Raw genomic sequence first — 25,410 nt, 5'->3', positions numbered from 1 at the left:
AATCTCTCTTCCTAAAGCTCCAAAATTCTCCATCCCGAAGTGAAAATGAGTGGAAATGAACCAAAACTCGATTTTTAAAGAGAGCTCAGTGCATTCTAGTCCTTTTGCACCTGCAGTCTCTTGACCGCTTCTGCGGTCCTGCAGGTGCGGACCAATTGTCGTTTCTGCGATTCGGGGCTCCCAGCCCATTTCTGCTTCTACGCTCCTTCTTCCGCAGGTGCGGTCCCACTTCTGCGGTGACTTGACTGCATCTGCGGTCCCAGCCTTCACCCTTCACCACCGCATCTGCGTCCCTTTGGCCGCTTCTGCGGCTCCACACCTGCGGCCAAATCTTCGCAGGTGCGATTATACCAGATATCAGCTGCTTCAGCTATTCTTCCAAATTCTAATTCAATCCGTTAACCATCCGGAATCCACCCGAGGCCCCCGGGACCCCGTCCAATCATACCAACTAGTCCCATAAAACATTACGGACTTGCTCGAGGTCTTAAATCACATCAAACATCGCTAAAATCATGAATCGACCTCCAATCCAGGCTTAATGAACTTTAGAATTTCAAACTTCTATATTCGATGTCGAAACCTATCAAATCACGTCCGATTGACCTCAAATTTTGCACACAAGTCATATTCGACATTACGGACCTACTCCGACTTCCGGAATTGGAATCCGACCCCGATATCAAAAGTCCACTTCCGGTCAAACTCCTCAAAACCTTCAAATTTCTATCTTTAGCCAAATGACCACGAACCTCTGAATTCACTTCCGATCGCGCTCCCAATATATAAATCACCAGACGGAGCTATTCCCAGACTCGGAATCCCTAATGGACATCGATAACACTGAAATGCACTTCAACCCAAACTTATGAAATTCTTTCAAAAATGCCAACTTCCATAATAGGTGTCGGAACGTTCCCGGGTCTTCCAAAACCCCATCTGAACATACTCCCAAGTCTGAAATCATCACACAAACTTGTTGGAACCTTCGAATCCTGATTCTGAGGTCGTTTACTCAAAAATCCAATCTTAGTCCATTCTTCCACCTTAATGTTTCTGAATTGAGAATTTTCTTTCCAAATCAACTCCGAACTTTCCGAAATTCAATTCCGACCATGCGTACAAGTCATAGTGCCTGAAGTGAAGCTGCTCATAGCCTCAAACCGCCGAAGAATGCGCTAAAGCTCAAAACGACCAGTCGGGTTGTTATATTCTCTCCCACTTAAACATACGTTCGTCCTCAAACGTGCTAAGAATTGCGCAGGAGTTGTCCGAAATCACTGTTTAACACCTCATGCAGCTACCCATGCTGCCACAACTCAGTTGAGCACATTAGCTCCATCAAATCTGAAGATATTCTCTTTCATTTAGGCAAATAAGCCTTAGAACCCAATTCTAATATCCGGAATTCTCTATCAGGTCTGTTCCAAGATATGCTCGCCGTATCAATAGCTACACGCAGCACCAAAACATGACTGCATACCTTAGCTGAATTCACACCTTGCACCACTTTACCCACAATACCGCAATAACATTCTCTGATCAAATTAGTCGAAATTCCACGAATCTGATGCTCCCATTGCACCTCATGACATAGATAGGTCTTGCTCTAACTCTTACAATACGGCCACGATGGAAGAGCTGTGTAGAAATTCATAACCAACTACCGAACCAACAAATCATTGGGTCTATACTCCTGACAAGAACCATCACCTCATTCTGAACCAAATAATGGCCTTAGCTCCTTGATGTACTTCATATAATCAGATTGTACTGATCCTAAATCCAATGATCTCGTCTCACCTAGTACGAATTGTTCAGGCAATAAGCTACCCTAGACATGATCAAAAGTCTCATATGACGCCACAATGTGCCAATAGGTTACCAATTCGAACGCGATACAAAAGAAAAATGAACTTTGAAAAGGAAATCCAATTACCCCGCTCGCAAAGCATACATGCGACGCGGTCAACATAACTAAACAGACACACCGCTCGCGAATCATACATGTGACGCAGGCATGCAACTAATATGAGCTTTCCTCAGAAAAATAGGAAACAAACACATACAAATAGGTACGGGGAATTGTACTCAACATCACACTGTTGCGGCGCGCAACCCGATCCAAACAACATACCCATGGCGGCATGCCACCCGATCCACACATAAAATTCACATAAGGAGATACACACTGAGCCAGATTGCTCATTACAACAAAATACCGAATGTCGGTCACAAGCATGCTAAGTGCATAATACCATCCCGGGGGAGACATATAGCGCCATAAGCTACAAAACTCAAGCACAACTGAGGTGCGATATACGATCTGAAACTCAAGAGCCATTCTGCTCATATAACATCATCTTTACGCGGAACCTCAACACATAAGAAATTTACCAAGCCATCTCACAACTCACATGGCGCAATATATCATTACGTGAAATAGTTGATGACAAAGTAACACCCCAACTATCCTTCCATAAGGAGCGCATTGTTGAAATGAACACATCTGGCCTGATATAGAGCCCATATTCACATTAAATCCATCCATAGACCTCAAGCTGATTCCGACCGCACTGAACCAGGCTAATAACCTTTCAAAGATCCATAATAACTCCCCTTTTCCTCATAATACATAGGAACAACCATCATAACTGGAGTAATCCTCCACGGTCCACAACCTAATAAACCGAGTGCCCTCCAAGCATCAATTCTCAATTTAATGACATCACTTCAGTCTTCATACTTGGTTTAACTCTTCAATCAATAAAGTAGCTACCTACCACACTTATACAACTTTCCCGTGGGGCACGCTCCCACAACCTTCCGTAATAGATAATAGGTCTGTACATCCAAACCACCGGCTGCACTAACACTGAACGATCAAGAATCCTTAACCAGGATGCAAAGCCTTTTTTTTTCACAAAGCACCGATCTCAGGTGACGTTGAAGACAATAACAACTTACTTTAAACATCCAAACTCATTTCCTGCTCATCTGAGCTCGTGACATCCTTGTCAACACCGAACTGCAACCTTGATCCTCACTTCAAATTCCATACCACTCACTGCACCCAACATGCCAATATACGATAGAAATTTTCGTCATAACTCCGGAACCACTAATAGATTAACACTTCATCATATAAAAACATTTCACTTAACTCTCTTCAGGAGAACCATAGCAACACACAGGTGAATTCTCATAACCGTAGAATATACAAACCTCTAAGTAGTGGTCTAAGCCACCATAGCCCTTTCGGGATCCGCCTACATATGACAGGCCATAACAGAAGAATATTTCTGAATAATATCAATTACGGCGGCCGACAAGCCTCACACGCACTGTCACAAATTACTTGCATAACTTGATCACGTTGAAGGAACTGATCACTACCAGTAATATGCCAATTCAACTATGGCTAACCAACCTATCTTCTTTCCAATTTATCCTTGATTACCTTAGAAATGATAATAACTCTATTCAACACATACACACTCCATCCGCACTCATCTCGAGTGACCTTGAATCACGAGACCATGATGTCTCAAATCCCACAAACCATTTCATACCTCCCAAATGCTACACTGCAAGTCAAAACATCATAGAACATTCGGGGCTTCTTCTCATAAGCTGCTACAAAGCTTGATTCTTAACCAAAACTATAGGATCGAAATTATTAGGAACCACACTTTACCCCTTTGAATCCACTAGGACCGTTGTTGAGAGCCACCCGCTCTGACTTGGCCCCGAATATAATCAACTCTATGAATCTTCTAGCACATGAATACCCTCTCAACGAAGCACACGGCAGAATCACTTCCCTTGAAACCCGCACCTATACAAGGCATAAATCCTGAATCCTTCCCCAACTCTGAATGTAAGCCAATAAGGCCAATCACAACACACCTTTAACAATTCTTTTGCTCAAATTACCACTTATGTTCTTTTCCCGTGGCTGAAATAACCAACCTCGCAAGTAGTTAATCATGCAACCCAATCATAGGCGGTGGGACGCTCCCACTTAGCTTGAAGCCACCATTACACAACCTTGGAATTCACTAGGATTCTTTATCTCTTATTGACATAACCTTGCGCAATCAACCGCCAAAATTCTCTGAATCTTCTTGTAAAACCCCTTTTTTACTCTGAATCATCAACCACATTCGCACGACCGATCTCTTTGTTGTACAACCAATAGAATTCTTCATAGAAGCCTCGCCAACCACGTGACCTCTAACCTGCTCACAGGGAATAACCCACCTGTGGAGATCACTTTCCGACATTTTCCAATGCTGCTACACGGGGTACAATCACTACGACATCAATAACCCATCCTGAGTCTGAGCTCACTCTCTAGCTGCACAAGTCCATTCACCCCTCGTGGACATCAATTAGATGTGCGGCAACATCCTTCCAATTCAAAGTTATGTTGTATCCTTCTTCATTTCAAGCAGCTCCTTTCCGTTATATCAAATCCCCTGCCGCATAATAGCCCATGCTCCAAATTAAATCCATAGGCCCCAATCACCAATCTCTAAAATTCCCAAATCATTCCAAACTCTCCTCAAAGTGTGTGGTCATCCTACCACCAAGCCCATATGCAACTCCGTCACTCTCCCACTTTGGCGGAACTCATCCCTTTAATCGACTACTCCACCTTTGCTTCTTATACTTGGCCTTCTAGAAATTTTAACCACCGCCTGACACTCCCCACATGTCCTTCCTCACCCTTTGCCGCTCAGTTGTTGCCTTAAATAAAAATCTATCTACGTAACACTTGAACTCCACTACAACAAAAATGGGCTTTAGCGGCAATACAAAACGACTTTAGTGGCAATAACAATAGCCGCTATATCTTGTACCGGCCATTAGTGTTTTGCCGTTGAAGCTGGGGTCGGCAAAGCCTTTAGCGGCTATTGTCACAAAAGCTGGTAAAAAGTATGGTTTATTGCCGCTAAAGATTATTATCTTTAATGGCAATTGTTTGCTGCAATTATAATGGCTACTAAACCCAATCCATAACGGCTAATTATACTCATTTAGCATCCTTTTTTATAGCCGCTAAATTCGAAATAATTGCCGCTAAAAGTTTGCATCTTTAACGGCAATTGTTTGCGGTAGTTATAATGGCGACTAAATTCAATCTATAACGGTTAATTATACTCCTTTAGTAATCCTTTTTATAGCCACTAAATTCAAAATAACTGCCGCTAAAAGTTCGCATCTTTAACGGCAATTATTTCGTGGCAATTAAAATGGTCATAGTATCCCCTCTGAAAACATCTTAGATTGTAGTTTTCGTGTCCATTTTAATGGCTAATATGTTTAACTAAATTGCCGCTAAAAGTCAATATCTTTAATGGCAATTATTTTACAGCAATTATAGCAGCTGCAATATTCCCTGTGAAAGCATCTTAGTTTGTCCCTTTATCATCCATTTATATAGCTGGTATATCCAACTAAATTAGCGCTAAAAGTCACAAGTGATAATAGTAATAATGTAGCCACCATTAATAATAGTTACTACATTCATCCAGAATATGACAAATAAGAAAATATATTATATTTAATTAAAAAAAACAAAATATATCTCATTATATCTTAACAAAAAAAAAAGGAAGTATCAAAAATATTGATGTCATAGTAACTAAACTTATATTGTTAATTAATGTCATTATATAACTAATCCAGGCAAATGATGGTATTCAAATGATTTCCGCAACTTTTCGGTCATTTTGAAATCTTCCACTTGCTAAATTATCAAATATCAACCTGTATGACCTGAAATTATTAAAATAATTGTGTCAGAAAATAAAATACAATGTGAAAAAACATCTTGAAGATTACATCACTATCACAATTCATAAAAAAGTCACTGTCTGCACTTGGGATTGTCATTTCTGCACTATCCTCTAAGACAACATACATTATACAAGTATTTCTCCTTTCATTTGTGCATGTGATAACCACTTACTACTATCTTTCCTTTAGATAACATTGGCCCCCTGTGTACAACAGAAATTCAAAGCTCACTCATATGCTGCAGAGTTCCCTGGGTAAGACTCTTCAACGCATATGATCATCACTTATCAGATAATTCTGAATTTTGTGAACCTTAAATTATTAAGCCGTCAATTTAAATTCCAAATGAACATGGTGAAACAACAAATTAATTCTCTCAACATGATTGTTAATCATTTTCTTAAATTAACTTAAATATCTTATGTTATAGATATATGGATCTATGGAAGATTCTACAGTGTAGAAGTATAAAAATGACGTAATTTCCTATCAGCTCTTGTTACAAAATGCTGTAGAAAATTCCGGTGAATCACAGAAGATAATTTAGAAGACTAAAGCACCACCTAACATGTTAACTTGAGATGATTTTATATTACCAAGTTGGTGTCTCAATTTTTCTTTTTTTTAATAAAAGCAAATAATTGGCGAGAACATAAATACAAGGACGGGTATCTTACCAAATAGTGGAGCAAGCTACTGCAACTATTCAAAATGCATAAAACTATGAAAATGCAGTTTGTTATGTCTGCTCCTTGACTAGATTTTGCTCCCATAAATAATGAAATATTAATTTATCCTATGATAGCAGATTCTTAGGATATTGTTACTAAGGACCACAAAATAATAATGATACTGCTGTAGTGCCCAGGCTTGTAAAAGATATATTTATTTTTTACAATGATTCGGAGGAAAGATTTGACTCAGAACGTAACATAGGAGTAGTTGTAAATAACATATTTGTGTTTTTAATGATAGCTGTTGTGAAGAGCCTGCCCGGCAACATGTGCAAAAGGTATGTAATCAAATCAATCTCGACTCTTCAGTCTCCTTTGGCACAAGAGTTCTCAAACATGAAATTAAGAAGCTGGATATAAATATATACTATGACACATTTGAATTGTGGGCATATAACACTTTTTTTCTACACAAATTCATAGCATAGAGAATTGAGGTTATACTTTTTTCTATAGCCATTCATTGGTGGTTTTATATAGGGAAATAAATAAAGGAAACTGATTGTGACTGCATTAATTAGGTAGTATACTTTGCATCAACTTGTAAAATAAGAGAGGTGAAATTATGTAGATATAATTTTTGCAGCCCGCCATCAAGTACTAGTCATTGGATTCATGCGTTAGGCATAATCCTTATAAGAGCATCTACGTTTTCACCTGCATATTATTCAGGACACTTTGGAAGCTTCAGACACTCATAAAACTGCAAAAATTCTATACCTTCCCAATGGCTGAGAACTACCACACAAAAAGCCATGACCAAAATGGTGTTCAAGATGCACAAGTGGCTGACCTAATTGTGCCACTTTCGGCACAAAGTTATCTCAACCAGCTTCTCCACCTTCATAGGCTTATCTTCTCGTATAATATCCCGGTACACTATGTTGGAGCAACCACTCATATTCGCCAGGCTAAGTTTCGTGTTCATGGTTTTGACCCTCTCACAGCTAAAAACCTATATTTTCATGAATTCCCTACACCACTTTTTGAAAATCCCCCTCTAAATCCTAATGCGTCTTATAAGTTTCCTAACCAATTAATCCCTTCATTTTATGTAGCAATACATCTCCACGAGCCAGTGTGCTCACAATGTTGTTTAACTCATGATAGGCCCAGAGAAGAGGCTTCAACTACTGTAGCAGATTCTTTTTCTGTAGGTCCCCAGAGTTAGTAGACCATTTGTGCTTGCATAGCCATCAAACATGGAAGATCTGGAGTTTATTCTTAAATTTATTTTGGGTATCTTAGACAAGGCCACAAACTGTAAGAGGCTTGTTAGGTAATGGAAAGCACAATATGTAAAGAAGAGGCTAAAGAAGACACAGAAGAATATTTCTAATTGTAAAAGATATATATTGTTTAGCTAAAAGTAAGAAATTAATAGAAATATTGTTGAGAAGCCACAGAAGACTATTTTTAATTGTAATAGTCTAAAGAAGACATAGAAGACTATTTCTAATTGTAAAAGATATATATTGTTGAGACGAAAACCAACAGTGAGAAGAGAAAATATATAAAAGCAAGAAGCATTCAAGTAAGCCCAAATACAACAACAAATTAATAAAATCGAAGGAGGAAAACTCAAAGATGAGTAGTACCGTGAGAAGGTTGAGCATTTTCAGCAACACTAGGTATCCTTGATGTTTGTGGTACTCGTTCATGTCCACTATTGGCGTCAGAGATCTAATAAATATTAACATGTTAGATAACAATACTTTTTTTAATCGGAATTTCATTAAAAATGCCTAAAGCTTATGTAATGGAGTTACCTGTTCACATGAGGTGCCATTGCTACTTTGAGTCATAGATACATTAGGAGCATATTTGCGTAAGAATTGTCTCATTTGTTAACAATATCATGATAAAACCTCAGTTTATGCACAGTAAAAACAGTAAGAAGATGAAACAATGAAACATCTAAGACTAGAGTATACTCAGAGAACACGGACAATTACTTATTCCAAAACCTACTTCATAATAGAAATCATGCAATTTTACAGCATTCCTTTACACCATTTACTAAATGAAACATCTTTCAAAGGCTTTTTTGATTTGTTTTAGTGAATGTATCTATGCCAAAATAACCAAATCCACTAAATATGGGATAGTCCATCTTTTCATTCCCCGTGTATAATATTTGAAATTGTCAAATATGAATAAAATTTCCTACATCTTGTGTGCTTATGTAATAGAGAATTATTGAACTCCCCTTGTCCTCTCTCCTCCTCTACTCCAAGCCTTAGGTGTCAATTTTCTTCTTGTTGTCCAATATCGTAACACAAGGTATAGGCTAAGACCATGTTGGTTGCCAGAGAAATTGGTTCAGGTATTGCTATCCAATGGGAGCTGGCTAGACTAAGCAAGGATCTAGTATGCAACTTTTTTCCTATGATATGTACCTGTGACTCATCATTCATCCTGCTGATTAATTCTATCAATTATGCAGGCAATATTACGATGTGATCTGCCATCCTACATGGTTTCTTTTTCCCATGGTGAATCGATATTTGAGAAACCAGAGGTGAGTCAATATTAATATGAAATAGCTTTTCCTCTAGAAATTCACTTTATGGCAGACCATGTTTGCAAACATCCTAAGATCTGCACTAACAAGCTAGGCTTATTAAATCTCTACAGATAGTCCTGCACTATATAATTCCTTTTGGTCATATAAAATATCAGGAGAGGCTACCCAAATTAAGCTTACGGTTTACAAGACACTAGAGAAGAATTTCTCTCACTAAATAAATTTCAACTATGAAAGGCTACCCACAAGCTCTCTTTTCAAAAATGGGAATTGAGATGTTTTGTGGATTTGCTATGCCAATTTTGCACATACTGACAACAGTGTTAAACATAAATATGCGCACTTATCAAGTTTATCAATAGTATTGACGGCTCACTTAAATACATCACAAAATCAATTGAAACCAACAAATAAACAAGTATTTATAGAAAATGCTTTACAGTGTTTAGAAGTTTTCCTACTTGCTAAAACCAGACAATTCGTGGAGGATTAACAGGTCAAGGGACAAAGAAAAAGGGAGTTGTGCTCCCTCATTTTTTGGAAGCTTAACTGTTTATACCTAGTCAATCCAACACTAGGATCAACTTTTTTATTTGGTGATCACTATGGGAATGACCTTACATCATGTAATTTTTGCTAACTTTATAACACCGCAAGCTACAAGTACAAAAATCAAAACTAAAATCAAGTAACCAAACATATGCTACAAGTGTAACATCCAGCTATTACTCAACTTGGATCTGTGTGATGCTAAGTTAAAGGAAACTAAAAGCTGCAGCTAACTTTATTTTTACAACCTTTACACGTTAAGAACTTCTTTCCTACTGAAGATAGTTTCAATTTGATGATCTCTAACTTGAACAGAATATACTGAATGCAGAGAAAATCGTATAGCTCACTTCAACTAATTGTATTTTGCAGCGTATTAAATTGATAACAACATGGAAAACCTTTAAGCTATCTAGATTGTTTCTTTACACGCAAGATCCTGTTTACACTGAAAGTAACAAATAACGGCAAACTTAAGATATCTCATCATTGTCATTAGATTACTACTACTAGTTTATTTAGCAATGAGAAAAGCTGCAACTAGTAACTCAGGAACTATATTATTACCTACTGCATATGGATCAGATTTGCAACTATACATTGTTGTACAAAAACCTACGGGATAAAGGCATTTGAAACTACAGGCTTAATAGAAGTTTAGATACTCTGACAACAGTGATAACGGATATGCAATTTACCACCAGAAGTGAGGAAATAAGATTTTCTTGTATGCAACATTGATATAGACAGATTGCTTGTTGTTGAAGAAGATTATCAAAAGGGAATGGGACCCACTATAAGGGCAGAAGTGTAGAAGATTCAGGCGTTGAGGTATCATTTCAATGTGATCTTTCAACATATTTACAGAGAAGGAAACACTTTAGCAGATTATATAGCTAACATTGCCTTTTCATTTGCAGGGACAACTCATTTTCACTCTTTCACAAAACTTCCTACAGCAGGGAGGAGATTAATAAACATGGACAAGTCACAAATACCAAATCTAAGGGTTAAGATTGCGAAAAGAAACTTCCCATATTGACGTGCAAATGTTGCTGTTACAACACTGGGAGGCTGGTGACATTGATTTTACCAGATGGCAGAATACATACCAGTGCACAAAATAGAAATTTTCTGATGATCAATGGATAACCAAACACAAGAGTTCAATGCTATTTTAAACAGAGGAAACAATGCACATTCTTCCATCTTGGTTACAAGTAACTGGTGTTGTACTGAATGGAGAAGACCATAGCTAACGCAACAAAGGCCTGCATAAGTTCTAAAAGATACTTGTCTGTATCGAGTTATGCAAACAACAATTGGTTCCAAGAAGATATCACAAAGTCATGGCCGAGGTAGCTTCAAATGGGTTTCTGTAATTCAATCCATCAGGGTACTATGTTATAGTGCAAACATGAAACTGGAAATAGACTACCCTAAAAGCCATAACAGAATCGGAATCAGGCCACACATGATACCATTGAAACCAGAAATCTTTTACCACTAATCTGTTTATTAAATTTTGCAGGTACTTGATTCAGACAATTCCAAATGTTTCAATGCTATCGCAAACATGGAATTACTGTACAGTAATCTCACGGTTGTAGTACTGGTACTGCTAGTCGATACAAAGGAAAAATAGCTACATTAATGCAAATGATTTGGCCAGCTATTGGTATCTCTATTCATGCTGGACCAGTCAATAACTGGAGCTTATACTTCATTGTTAGCAAACGTAACAGAAAAAAGCTAAATGCCACTGACTATAGAGAGTGTAAGGCTACTGTGGCTGATTTTCTGAACACTTATAAGCTGCTTCCCAGTGGTATTAGCATGATATCATGCTTAATCTGGGGGTGGTCTTATGGTATAAGGAGAATCATATAGTAGCAAGAGTTGGAATAGTTCACATACAACCAAACAATGAGTGCAGAAATGCAAATGTCCCAAGTACGTTACTGATTTTCAGAGGGCTTCGAAATGAAATTCCGATGCATGTCTAAGGCAGATTATCTAAACACTGTTAGACTGCCTCCCAGTGGTATTAGCATGCTCTCATGCTCAATCTGGGGGTGATCTTATGGTGCAAGGAGAAGAACACCTATGCATACTCCACATACAGACAGTCGGGACTACAATCCTCGAGATAAATGCAATCAACATTGCGTATTTTGACAGACCAGGATCTAATTGGTGATACTTGGATATATATTGAAGAAAACATGCAAACATCCAAATTAAGTTAAGGGTATTCTCTATTCTTCTTTAAGTTGTCCAAGTTTATATTGTTGTAATGCATTCTTCTTTGCATTTATAACAAGAAAAATAACATATAACTTGAATCCATTTTCCATGAAGGGAACGGATTTTAGGAGAAAGTTCAAACTATATCAAACATATTTGCCATAATACTGGAATTAGTGAATCAATATGGCATCACAACAAGACAAGAAAGTCAAAGCATGACTAATTCAACTCGGCATTAATCATCATATGCCCCTAAAGTCCAAAGAGTAGACTGTAAATATCGTCTTCCAGTTGCAACCCATTGACGTATGTAATTTATGTAGTGATATTGATTTATGAGAAGTCATGGCAGAATTCTTCTTACCTTAAACTCCGATATATTCATGCTCCGTAAATCAGAGCTCACATTCTTGGCTAATTTGGGGAAGATTTTGCAAAAAATTGCAGATTTGGGGAAGACAGATGAGAGGGAGAATATTGACAACAGATTTTGCAAAATTTACCTGGGGAAGAAGAGAAAGTTACCTGTGAATTGGGAAGAAGATCGTCGGAACTGTGGCACGGCGAAGATTGTCGCAGGCCGCGGCGATTTTGTTAACCATTGTTAACTGGAGAATTTCGCAGGCCGGAGACTGTTGAAATGGAATAGGTTTTGTCATCTTTTTTTTTCTTTTTGGGAAAAATTTGTATTGGCAAAAGGGAATAGGTTTCTTTTTTCTAATTGGAGGGAATACATAATTCTTGTCCAAAATATTAGAGGGAAGATTTTAATTTACTTTGCACGGAGGGAAAGATAAAATAACAAAAATTGGTACTATTAGTAAATGATTTTTAGTGGCAATTTATTTTAGTGTCACTAAAAAATATCTTTTACTAGCCAATGATCATATGCCGCAAATATTTTAGCGTAAAGAATCCATTAGCGACAATAACCTTATTGCCGCTAAATAATTGTCGCCAAAGGCCTTTTTGTACCCACAAATCGCTACTAACTTTAAACCTCTCCGAAGATCATTTTTTTCTCGAGCCGTCAGCATTAGAAACACCGATTCAATCTAGAACCACCGCATCCTGCGATATCTAACAGTCGTTTCTCCAATATTATTTCACAATATCTTACCCAAAGGCGAATTGCAGAAGACCATAGCACGGAGAACTTAACACATTTAATCGCGGACGACGATACCACATCGTAGATGAGAATCCCATCACGCTTGAATCACCAAGTCTTGTTACTCCATTGCTCCAAATCTGGACGTCCCTAGGCAAATTGCTTTTCCTCTGCCGGAAATGAAATATCAGATCTTTGAATCATGCACTAAGTAGGCTTCCTTTCAAATCATTCACCGCCCCAACATATAGGCAAGTATCCTGTTATCAAGTCATTACTATGCGATAACCAATCGTGAGCATCAAAACAACCTGTGCATAGCCTCTAAGCTCTTAGAAGCACAACTACCGTGCCGAAACGATAAAAAAATCCTTCCGCAAGGCGACGACAATAACCCAATCAACTATACCAGGAGAAACATCCCGCACCATGTCCGTAGTACCATTACAATTCCTCAATTCTCGATTTATAAAAAGTGATTCGCATCGCGTAAGGTTGAGTAAGAAGGAAACAAGGGAATAAGCCCCAAGGAATCAAGAAGGGAAGTGCTCCTAACAGCCCTGTAGCCTCCCGAAGATAAGTACAGACGTCTTTGTATCGATTCGCGAGACTCTACTAGACGTGCTCATGACTCTGAGACCTAAGGGAACCTAGTACCCAGATACCATGTTGTCACGGCCCAAAATCCACTAAGGGTCGTGATGGCGCCGGACACAGCTGTCAAGCAAGCCAACCAAGATATTTAATTAAATTCTCGTTTTAATAATTTGGAAACTATGATTTTCCTTCAATTTTACCAGTAAAAGATAATCGTTTCAAATCAAATATAAATGTTAAGAAGTTAATACAAAATACCCCATAATCATCCCAGAACCTGGTGTCACAAGTGTATGAGCATTTACTAGGAATGAAATAAAATACAGTAACTATCCGGAATACAAGTGGACAGAAATAAAAATACAGTACAATACTCCGAAGGAGACTCTGCTGGCTACGGTCGTCTCGATAAATGCAACTCACCTGAGTCTCCGTATCAACCATGCCGCTATGCCACTAGCCACATATAATCCTGTGCAACAAAAATGCACAACAAGTGTAGTATGAGTACGAAAACAACGTGTACTCAATGAGAATCCCATCTAATCTCGAAGAAGTAGAGACGAGAGGTCGACTTCGACATTTACTAGTGGTCCAATGGTAATATATTATTAATGCGAATAATCATGGCATTATTAAGAACGACAGAAATTTCAAATAAGTCCCGAACAGGTAAAAGTTCCTTTTTATATTAAAAGTTTCTGGATTCATAATCTATTAATTTTCAATTATCTCAAGGCTAGGAGGGCAAATATCAATATCAATAAACTTCAAGGCAAGAAATACCAGCATGCGCAAACCTTGTTGAGGTTGTACGGCCTGATCCAACAGAAATGTAAAATGTGCACTGCCGAGGGTCGAACGACGCGAACCATAGATGCATATATTACCCTGCTCGCGAATCATCCATGCGACGTGGTCAACATAAAATAAACAAACACCCTACTCGCGAATCATACATGCGACGCATGTACACATAGAATCACATATTTAAACAGTTAATAAAAACTTCATTAGTGAACAACTATCCAAGGAAAATCCAAATTCTCCCTTTTTACTGATTTAAGAAAAAAATGAAGTTTAATCCTTTTAGAAATTCATTTACCAATTCGATAAAATTTAAGCAAACTGTCAATAGGATCACAAATATTTCCAAGTGCAGCATGCTTTTGGGTCCTAGACTACCCGGACAATAGCATAATAGTAGCTACGCACGGACCCTCGTCACTGCGTGCGTACGTAGCCCCCACAAATAGGAGCACATAACCAATTAACTCACCTATGGGGACAATTCCCTCTTACAAGGGTAAAAGGAGACTCACCTCGCTCCGAAGATCCATAACCGGCATTCCACGCTCTTCCGAAGACTCGAATCGATGCACAATGCTCCAAAACTAGCCAATAATTATGCAAATCCATTAATATATATTCAATTACTCATTATAATCCAATTTATAATAATTCCTAACCCCGATCGAAAAGTTGGCAAAATAACCCTCGAGCTCACGTGCCCGGATTCCGAAATTTCCCGAAGATAAAGTTTACCCATGAACTCACGAACTCAAATATATGCTTTACTCTCAATTTCATACCCAAAATCGTGGTCAATATCCAAAATATCCATTTTCTAGGTTTTACCCTACCCCCCAAGTTTCTATCAATTTTCATGCTCAAATACGAAACAAAACCATGTATTTAACGTCTAATGAGTGGGAACAACTTACCTTGACATAGATGAAGAAAATTTCTCTTCCAAAAGCTCCAAAATCGTCCATCCCAAAGTGAAAATGGGTGGAAATGAACCAAAACTCGATTTTTAAAGAGAGCTTACTGCCCCCAGTCTTTTCGCACCTGCAGTCTCTTGACAACTTCTGCGGTCCCGCAGGTGCGGACCAATTGCCGCTTCTACGATCCGAGGCTCCTAGCCCATTTCCACTTCTGCGCTCCTTCTTCCGCAGGTGCGGTCCCGCTTCTGCGGTGACTTGACCGCTTCTGCGGTCCCAGACTTCACCCTTCACCACCGCATCTGCGTCCCTTTGGCCGCTTCTGCGGCTCCGCATCTACGCCAAATTTTCGCAGGTGCGGTTATACCAGATATCAGCTACTTCAGCTATTCTTCCAAATTCTAATTCGATCCGTTAACCATCTGGAATCCACCCGAGGACCCCGGGACCCCTTCCAATCATACCAACCAGTCCCATAACACTTTACGGCCTTGCTCAAGGTTTCAAATCACATCAAACATCGCTAAAATCATGAATCGACCTCCAATCCAAGCTTAATAAACTTTAGAATTTCAAACTTCTATATTCGATGTCAAAACCTATCAAATCACGTCCGATTGACCTCAAATTTTGCACACAAGTCATATTTGACATTACGGACCTACTCCAACTTTCGGAATTAGAATCCGACCCCGATATCAAAAGTCCACTTCCGGTCAAACTCCTCAAAACCTTCAAATTTCTATCTTTAGCCAAATGACCACGAACCTTTGAATTCACTTCCGATCGTGCTCCCAATATCAAAATCACCATACGGAGCTATTCCCAGACTCGGAATCCAAAACAGACATCGATAACACTGAAATGCACTTCAAGCCAAACTTATGAAATTCTTTCAAAAATACCAACTTCCACAATAGGTGCCGGAACGTTCCCAGGTCTTCCAAAACACTATCCGGACATACGCCCAAGTCCGAAATTATCATACGAGCCTGTTTGAACCTTTGAATCCCGGTTCCAAGGCCGTTTACTCAAAAATCCAATCTTACTCCATTCTTCCACCTTAAAGTTTTCGAATTGAGAATTTTCTTTCCAAATCAACTTTGAACTTCCCGAAATTCAATTTCGACCATGCGTACAAGTCATAATGCCTGAAGTGAAGCTGCTTATAGCCTCAAATCGCCGAAGAACGCGCTAAAGATCAAAACGACCGGTCGGGTCATTACACCGGAGGGGCTCTTTTAGCCCAAGCACTATAACAAGCCAATCATAGCATAATTAATAAAACATGATGCGGCGTGTTGTCCGATCCCATAAGTATCCTCACAGTCAGGCACTCGACCTCATTCAGTCACCAATCTCTCCAGTCTCTCAGGCTCTCAGATACCAGGAAAATCATCCCAAATAGTAATAACAAGATGCATCGAACGGAATAACAGAGAGTGTGATATGATATGCGAGTTAAAACTGTGACTGAGTACAATTAGCATTTAACAGGAAATTCGACATGTACCCAACAGTGCCAACATATAGCCTAATTATGGTTTCTAACATGATTTACAGTCAATCGTTCATAACACATAGAGAGCATATAGCTAACAACATGTTGTTCCACTTTACAGTTCTACAAGACGGACTCGGTGCACACCCACACGTCGGTCACCTTGCATGTGCATCACCTCTAAAATAGTCACAAGACACAATATCCGGGGTTTCATACCCTTAGGACTAGATTTACAACTGTTACTTACCTCAATCCGAGCAAATCTCTACTCCGCAATGCCCTCGCCTCGCGAATCAGCCTCCGAATGTTCCAAATCTACCCACAAGTAGTACAATACCATTAATATATGCTAAAGGAATTAATTCCACAAGAAAAACTACTAAATTAGACTCAAAACCCGAAATTGGCTCAAACCCGGCGCCTGGGTCCACGTTTCGGAATCTGACAAAAGTCACAAAACCCGAAAGCTCAATCACTCACGAGTCTAACCATATCAAATTTACTCAAATCCGACAACAAAATCCCCTTCAAAACCCCAAAATTTCATCTTAAGAACTCTTCCATTCCCCCCCCCCCCCAATTTTTCATCCCAATTCCCAATTTAGATGATAAAATCAAGATAAAATCATGGAATTTAACTAAAATTAAGTGAGGAACACTTACCCTAATCAACCCCCTAAAAATGCCTTCAAAAATTGCCCAAATCCGTGGTCTATAGCTCAAAATATGAAAAATGGGCTCAAACCCTCAATTTTGAATATAACATTGTCTGCCCATATTTTCTTCTTCGTGAATGCGACAGCACTCTCGCATTCGCGTAGACCACTTGGACTGCCTCTTCAATTTAGTCTTCACGAACGTGAAGCTTTACTAGCTCAAACAATCGCGAACACGACCACCTCTCGTGAATGCGTAGACCAAATAGATGGAATTCCCAGCTACCTCTTCTCTTCTTCGCGAACGTGATACTCCTCTCGCGTTCGCGATGCACTCTATTCCTAAACCTTTGCGAATGCATTCCTTCCTTCGCGAACATGGAGAACATTTCTCCTTCGATCTCTAGATTCTCTTCGCGAACGCGAGACCTGCCTCACGAATGCGTAAGTGGAAACCACCACCAACAAAATACTAGCAGATCAGCTAACATCCTAAGGCATAAAATGATCTGTTAACCACCCGAAACTCACCCCAGGCCCTCGGGACCTCATCCAAACATACCAACACATCCCATAACCTCATACAAACTTATTCGAATCTTTAAATCACTCAGAACAATATCAAAACACCAAATTACACTCGGATTCAAGCCTAAGAACTTCTAAACTTTCGAATTCCACAAACATGCCAAAACTCGCTAAACCACGTCCGAATGACCTCAAATTTTGCACACAAGTCAAAATAACACTACAAACCTATTCCAACTTTCGGAATTCCATTCCGACCCCGATATCAATATTTCCACTACCGACCAAAATGGCCAAAATTTTAACTTTTGCCAATTCAAGCCTAATTCTGCCACGGGCCTCCGAATCACATTTTGAATGTGCTCCCAATTCTAAAATCACCCAACGGAGCTAACAGAACCATCAAAATTCAAATCCAAGATAATTTATACATAAGTCAACATCCAGTCAACTTTTTCAACTTAAACTTTCTCCTAAGAGACTAAGTGTCTCAATTTACTCCAAACCACTACGGAACCAAACCAACTGACCCGATAAGACATAATATAGCTGAAAAACTCAAATGAAGCAGAAAAATTGGGGAACATGGCTGTAACTCTCGAAACAACCGGTTGGGTTGTTACATCCTCCCCTTCTAAACAAACGTTTGTCCTTGAACGGGTCTAGAAACATATCTGGAGCCTCAAATAGGTGTGAATATCTGCTCCGCATCTCCCACTCGGTCTCCCGAGTAGCCTCCTCCATGGGCTAACCTCTCCACTACACTTTCACTAATGATATGTCCTTTGACCTCAACTTTCAAACCTGACACTCCTAAATAGCCACCGGCTCCACATCATAAGTCAAATCACCATCCAACTAAACCGTGATGAAATCCAAAACATGAGACGGATCGCTAATATACTTCTGAAGCATAGAAACATGAAATACTAGATGGACACTTGATAAGATGGGTGGCAAAGCAAGCTCGTAGGCCACCTCCCAATCCTCCGAAACACCTCAAACGACCCTATGAACCGAAGGCTCAACTTGACCTTTATCCCAAACCTCATAACACCCTTCATGGGTGAAACCTTCAGTAGAACCTTCTCCCCAACCATATAAGATGCATCGCAGACCTTCCTGTCAGCATAACACTTTTGCTTTGACTGTGCTGTGCGAAGCCGATCCTGAATCACTTTCACCTTGTCCAAAGCATCATGAACCAAGTCGATACCCAGAAGCCTAGCCTTACCCGACTCAAACCAACCCCCCTGGGGATTTTCATCGCCTCCCATATAAAGCCTAATACGGAGCTATCTGAATGCCCGACTGATAACTGTTGTTGTAGGCAAACTTCGGAGTGGTAGAAACTGGTCCCATGAACTACCAAAATCAATGACACACACACGTAAAATGTCCTCTAATATCTGAATAGTGCACTCGGACTGTCCGTCCGTCTGAGGGTGAAATGTTGTGCTCAACTCAACCTGAGTGCCCAACTCTCGTTGATATAAACTGCAATGTAAACTATGTGCCTCTGTCTGAAATAATGGAAGCTGGCACACCGTGAAGGCGATCAATCTCTCTAATATAAATCCCCGCCAATCGATTTGAAGAATAGGTAGTACTCACAAGAATGAAGTGCGCGAACTTGGTCAGCCGATCTACAATAACCCAAATAGCATCGAACTTTCTCGAAGTCCGTGGGAGCCCAACTACGAAATCCAGGGTGATTCGCTCCCACTTCCACTCTAGAATCTCTATCTGCTAAAGCAAGACACCCGGTCTCTAATGCTCATATTTCACTTGTTGACAGTTGAGATACTGAGATACAAATCCAACTATATCTTTCTTCATTCTCCTCCACCAGTAGTGCTATCTCAAATCCTGGTACATCTTCGCGGCACCCAGATGGATGGAATACCGTGAACTATGGGCATCCTCTAGAATCAACTCTCGAAGCCCATCTACATTGGGCACACATATCCGGCCCTACATCCTCAATACCCCATCATCTCCGATAGTCACATCCCTAGCATCATCATGTTGTACCTTGTCCTTGAGGACAAGCAAATGAGGATCATCATACTGACGTTCTCTGATGTGATCATACAAGGAAGATCAAGAAACCACACAAGCTAGAATCCGACTAGGCTCAAAATATCCAATCTCACGATCTGGTTGGCCAAAGCCTAAATATCAACCGCAAGAGGTCTCTCCCAACAGGAATAAATGCAAGACTTCCCATACTTACCGCTTTCCTACTCAAGGCATTGGCCACCACATTGGCCTTTCACGGATGATACAAAATGGTAATATCATAGTCCTTTAGCAACTCCAACCATCTCCGCTACCTCAAATTGAGATCTTTCTGTTTGAACAAGTGCTGAAAGCTACGATGATCAGTATACACCTCACAAGACACACCATAGAGATAATGCCTCCAAATCTTCAATGCGTGAACAATGGCAGCCAACTCCAAATCATGAACAGGGTAGTTCTTCTCATGGGGCTTCAACTGACGAGAAGAATAAGCAATCACTCTACCCTCCTATATCAAAACACATCCAATACCGATCTAAAAAGCATCACAATATACTGAATATGAACCAAAAGCTGATGGCAGAACTAGCATTGAAGTTGTGGTCAAGGCAGTTTTGAGCTTCAAAAAGCTTGCCTCATACTCATCCGACCACCTGAAAGGAGCACCCTTTTGGGTGAATTTGGTCAAGGGCGATGCAATAGAAGAGAAACCATACACGAACTGACGGTAATAACCCGCCAAACCAAGAAAGCAACGAATCACTATGGCTAAGGATGGTTTGGCCAACTCTGGACCGCCTCTATCTTCTTCGGATCAACCTGAATACCCTCATTACACACCACGTACCCCAAGAACGCCACTAAACTAAGCCAAAACTCACACTTGGAGAACTTAGCATAAAGCTTCTCCTCCCTCAACCGCTGCGCCACAATCCGTAAATGTTGGACATGCTCTTCTTGGCTACGAGAGTACACCAGTATATCATCAACAAATATGATAACAAACGAGTCGAGATAAGGCTGGAACACACTATTCATCAAATATATGAACGCTGCTGGGGCATTGGTCAGCCCAAAGGACATCACAAGGAACTCATAATGACCATATCGTGTCCTGAAGGCTGTCTTAAGAATGTCCGAGTCCCTAATCTTGAAATGGCGATACCCTGACCTGAGATCAATCTGGGAGAACACCCTCGCTCCCTAAAGCTGGTCGAATAGATCACCAATGTGCGTCAAAGGATACTTGTTCTTGATTGTGACTTTGTTCAACTGCCTATAATCAATACACGTTCTCATAGTGCCATCCTTCTTTTTCACAAATAGAATAGGTGCACCCCAAGGTGACATACTAGGCTTAGTTAACCCATTCTCAATGAACTCCTAAAGCTGCTCCTTCAACTTCTTCAACTCAGCTGGTGACATACGGTACAGTGGAATAAAAATAGATTGAGTTCACGGCACCAAATCAATACTGAAGTCAATATCCCTGTCCAACGACATGCTCAACAGGTTTGCGGGAAACACATCTAAAAAATCGCGCACCATCTGAATAGAATCAATAGTAGGGGTCTCTACACTAACATTTCTCCCAAAGGCCAAATTGATAAACAACCTTTCCCAACCATCTGCTGGGCCTTCAAGTATGAAATCACTCTACTGGGGACATAATCTAAAGATTCTCGCCACTCAATCCGAGGCAACCCCGGCATTGCCAACGTTATAGTCTTAGCGTGGCAGTCTAAAATAGCATGATAGGGAGACAACCAATCCATACCCAATATCACATCAAATCAACCATACTAAGCAGTAGAAGATCCACTCTAGTCCTCAATCCCCCAATGGTCACCACATACGACCTATACACACGGTCTACCATAATAGTATCACCCACCAGAGTAGATACATGAACAAATGAAGCTAAAGACTCACGGGGCATATCTAATGAGCAAAATACGGGGATACATATGAATAGGTGGAACCAGGGTCAAATAATACAGAGGCATCTCGGTGACATACTAAGACAATACATGTGATCACTGTGTCTAAAGCAATGGCATCCGGTCTGGTAGAAAGAGCATAGAAACAGGCCTGACCTCCACCTGATGGGCCTCTCCCTCTTGGGCGACCCCTAGCTAACTGAGCTCTACCCCGAGTTGACTAGACGGGTGGGGATATAATTGGTGCTGAAGATGCAGCCTGACCCCTCTGCTAGACTAGACCTCCCTGACGGCGAGGACACTACCTCCATATATGCCCAAACTCCCCACACTCAAAACAACTCCCTAGTGTTGGTGATGGGGACTGAAGGGAGCCCCGAGCACCGGGATAACTGGTAGAAGAACCTGCCATAAACAAGCCCTTAACCGATGGAGCACGAGATAAACTCTGAGTTGGAAGGGCACTAAGAGATGAGGGACCCTACTGAGAATTGTTAAAATCATGGCCAAATAATGCACCACGATTGGCTGGGCGGGTCGTATGAGCATGCCTGAAAGGACGACCTCTGTCGTGGTGAAACTGACCTCCAGAAGGAACATCACCAAAACTACTGGATCCATGAGGCCTCTTGGCCTACTGCTCTACTCGCTCCTAGTAGTGAATTGACTCTATATCCCGAGCAATGTCAACAACCTCCTCAAAAGAAGCACCAGACACCCTCTCCCTAGTCATAAGAATCCGTAGTTGATATGTGAGGCCATCAACGAACCTCCTGATCCTCTCCCTGTCTATGGGAACCAACCAATTAACATGATGAGCCAACTCAGATAATCTTATATCGTACTGCGTCATAGTCATATCATCCTGACGTAACTACTCAAACTGCCTGCACATCTCCTCTCAATGTGACTGGGGCACATACTTCTCCAAGAAGAGAACAGAGAACTGCTGTCATGTAAGGGGCGCTGCACCAACAGGCTTATGCCTCTTATAAGCCTCCCACCAAGTGAAGGCAGCCCCAGAGAACTAAAAGGTATTGAACGAGACCCTGCTGGTCTCTAGAATACCCGATGTATGGACAATCCTCTGACACTTATCCAAGAAACACTCAGTATCCTCGCCCTCTACACCGCTGAAAATCGGAGGCTAAAGTCTACAAATCCTATCCAATCTACGCTGCTCATCATCAGGCATGATAGGAACCACATAACATAGTCCTGAGCAGGTGCAACCAGCTGGGCTGGTGGTGCCCCCAGTGTCTGATGTCCCTGTACCACCTGCTCGAGTATGCGGGCGGCAGGAGTTTGAGCACCTCCCCCGGCCTGAGAAGTGGCTGCTGCGGTCGGAACAGAGACTGCCTGAGCAAGATTGGTGCACACTGTCAAAATCTTAGCTAAGGCCTCCTGAAGTCCTAGGATAACAATAGGCACAACTGGTGCTTGGGGTAGTCCCAAGGGTGCATCTACAACTGGAACATGATCTTGGACTGGGGCATTTGGTGGATCTACATGTGCCACCCTACCTGCTGTGCGGCTGCATCCATGTCCCTACCACAGCCTCTACCGCAACCTCGGCCTCTCGCGGCCCCAACTGGTGGCTGTCCATCTTGACCGGTAGCACATGTCCTCACCATTTGTGAGAGAATAGAATAACAGAAGTTTAGTTACCAAAATCAACAGATTCGCACGACAAGAATTCAAGAATGTGAAGTTTTCTAATGGTTCTGCAGCCTCTCGAAGATAAGTACAAACGTCTCCGTACTGATCTGCAAGACTCTACTAAACCTACTCATGACTCGTGAGACCTATGTAACCTAGACTTTGATACCAACTTGTCACGCCCAAAACATGACTCGTCGTGATGGCACCTACCGATGATACTAGGCCAGCCGACATTACCAAAATGTTTTCAACAATAACCAGAAATAAATGGAGACTATTAAATTAACTGAATCTTTGCCCTAAAACATGGTGAACCCCAAAACATAAGTGCAAAAATAAAGTCCAACATCGTGGTGTTATTTGTCATGAGCATCTAACATAACCGATCCGTAAGTAACAAGACCAACATAGTCTGGAATCCAAAATACAAAAAATAAGGAAAGATAGGGAAGAAGAAATCAGGGATGCGAACGCCGACAGCTACCTCGCGATCTCCAATGACCAGCTACGAGTACTATCAACAACCTCCGTGTCCAACAACTCCCGGAGCTGCACACGAGGCACAAGGAGTAACATGAGTATACTAACTTAGTAAGTAACAATAATAAATAAGGAACTGAAGATAGTGACGAGCTACACAGTTTTAGTTCATTTTCAAAAACTTTAGAAAGGAAAATAGTCATGCTTCCCAAGTTATGGTAATTCAAGTCAAATCAGTTTATTTTAGTCAAGTTCAAGTAAAACCAGATAAGAATATCTTTCAACAGTTTTTAAAACATGGATATAAGGAAGTTGTGTACATTAATAATGTAATCATATACTGCCTCTTAGGCAATCATCTCTTAGTCCTCCCAATCACTCCAGCATCACAATCACTCATTCCTCCCAGTCATTCATTCCTCACAATCACTTAGCATTCGACACTTGGCCCTCGGCACTCGCACTCAGTAGGTACTTGTGCTCACTAGGAGTGTGTAGACTCCGGAGGGGCTCCTTCAGCCCAAGCACTATAACAAGCTAATCATGGCATAAATAAGTAAAACATACTGCGACGTGCAGTCCGATCCCATAAATATCCTCATAATCAGGCCCTCGGCCTCACTCAGTCATCAATCTCTCTAGTCTCTCGGGCTCTCAGATATCAGAAAAATTAGCCCAAACAACAATAACATGATGCATCGAACAGAATAACAAAGGCTAAAATATGATATGTGTGTAAAAACTGTGACTGAGTACAAATAACATTTAACAGGCAATTCAACATGTAACGCGGCCCCTACGGGATCAAATAGTGCCAACATATAGCCTAAACATTGTTTCTAACATGATTTACAGTCAATTTCTATAACATATAGAGAGCATATAGCTAACATCAAGTTGTTCAACTTTACAGTTTCCACCGGACTGACCAAGTCACAATCCCTTAGGTGCATGCCCCTACGCCTATCACCTATCATGTGCGTCACCTCTAAAATAGTCACAAGACACAATGTCCAAGGTTTCATACCCTCAGGACCAGATTTACAAATGTTACTTACCTCAATTTGAGCAAATCTCTACTCCGCAATGCCCTTGCCCCTCGATCGGCCTCCGAATACCCGAAATCTAGCCACAAGCAATACCTTTAATATATGCTAAAGGAATCAATTCCACAAGTAAAACTACTAAATTAGACTTGAAACCCGAAATTGGCTCAAACCCGGCCCTCGGGCCCACGTCTCAAAATCCGACAAAAGTTACAAAACACGAAAACCCATTCACTCACGAGTCTAACCATACCAAATTTATTCAAATCAGA

At 40.6% G+C, this 25,410-nt stretch overlaps 1 long non-coding RNA gene across 2 annotated transcripts; it reads right to left on the bottom strand.

Moving 5' to 3' along the window:
• Positions 1 to 5,544: 5,544 nt before the first annotated feature.
• Positions 5,545 to 12,648, bottom strand: LOC142179482 (uncharacterized). Of its 2 annotated transcripts, XR_012707725.1 has the most exons (3): positions 12,391 to 12,606; positions 8,138 to 12,279; positions 5,545 to 5,784 (listed from the first exon to the last, which is right to left on the bottom strand). It is a non-coding gene; the product is annotated as an uncharacterized LOC142179482 (long non-coding RNA). The 2 variants fall into 2 exon arrangements; XR_012707724.1 differs by having other exon boundaries at positions 8,138 to 12,648.
• Between the last annotated feature and the right edge of the window lie 12,762 nt (positions 12,649 to 25,410).

The sequence above is a fragment of the Nicotiana tabacum genome, chromosome 3, assembly GCF_000715075.1.
Source record: "Nicotiana tabacum cultivar K326 chromosome 3, ASM71507v2, whole genome shotgun sequence".
Taxonomy (NCBI): Eukaryota; Viridiplantae; Streptophyta; class Magnoliopsida; order Solanales; family Solanaceae; genus Nicotiana; species Nicotiana tabacum.
Note: the sequence above shows the minus strand (reverse complement) of the source record. Positions and strands in the feature narration are given on the sequence as shown.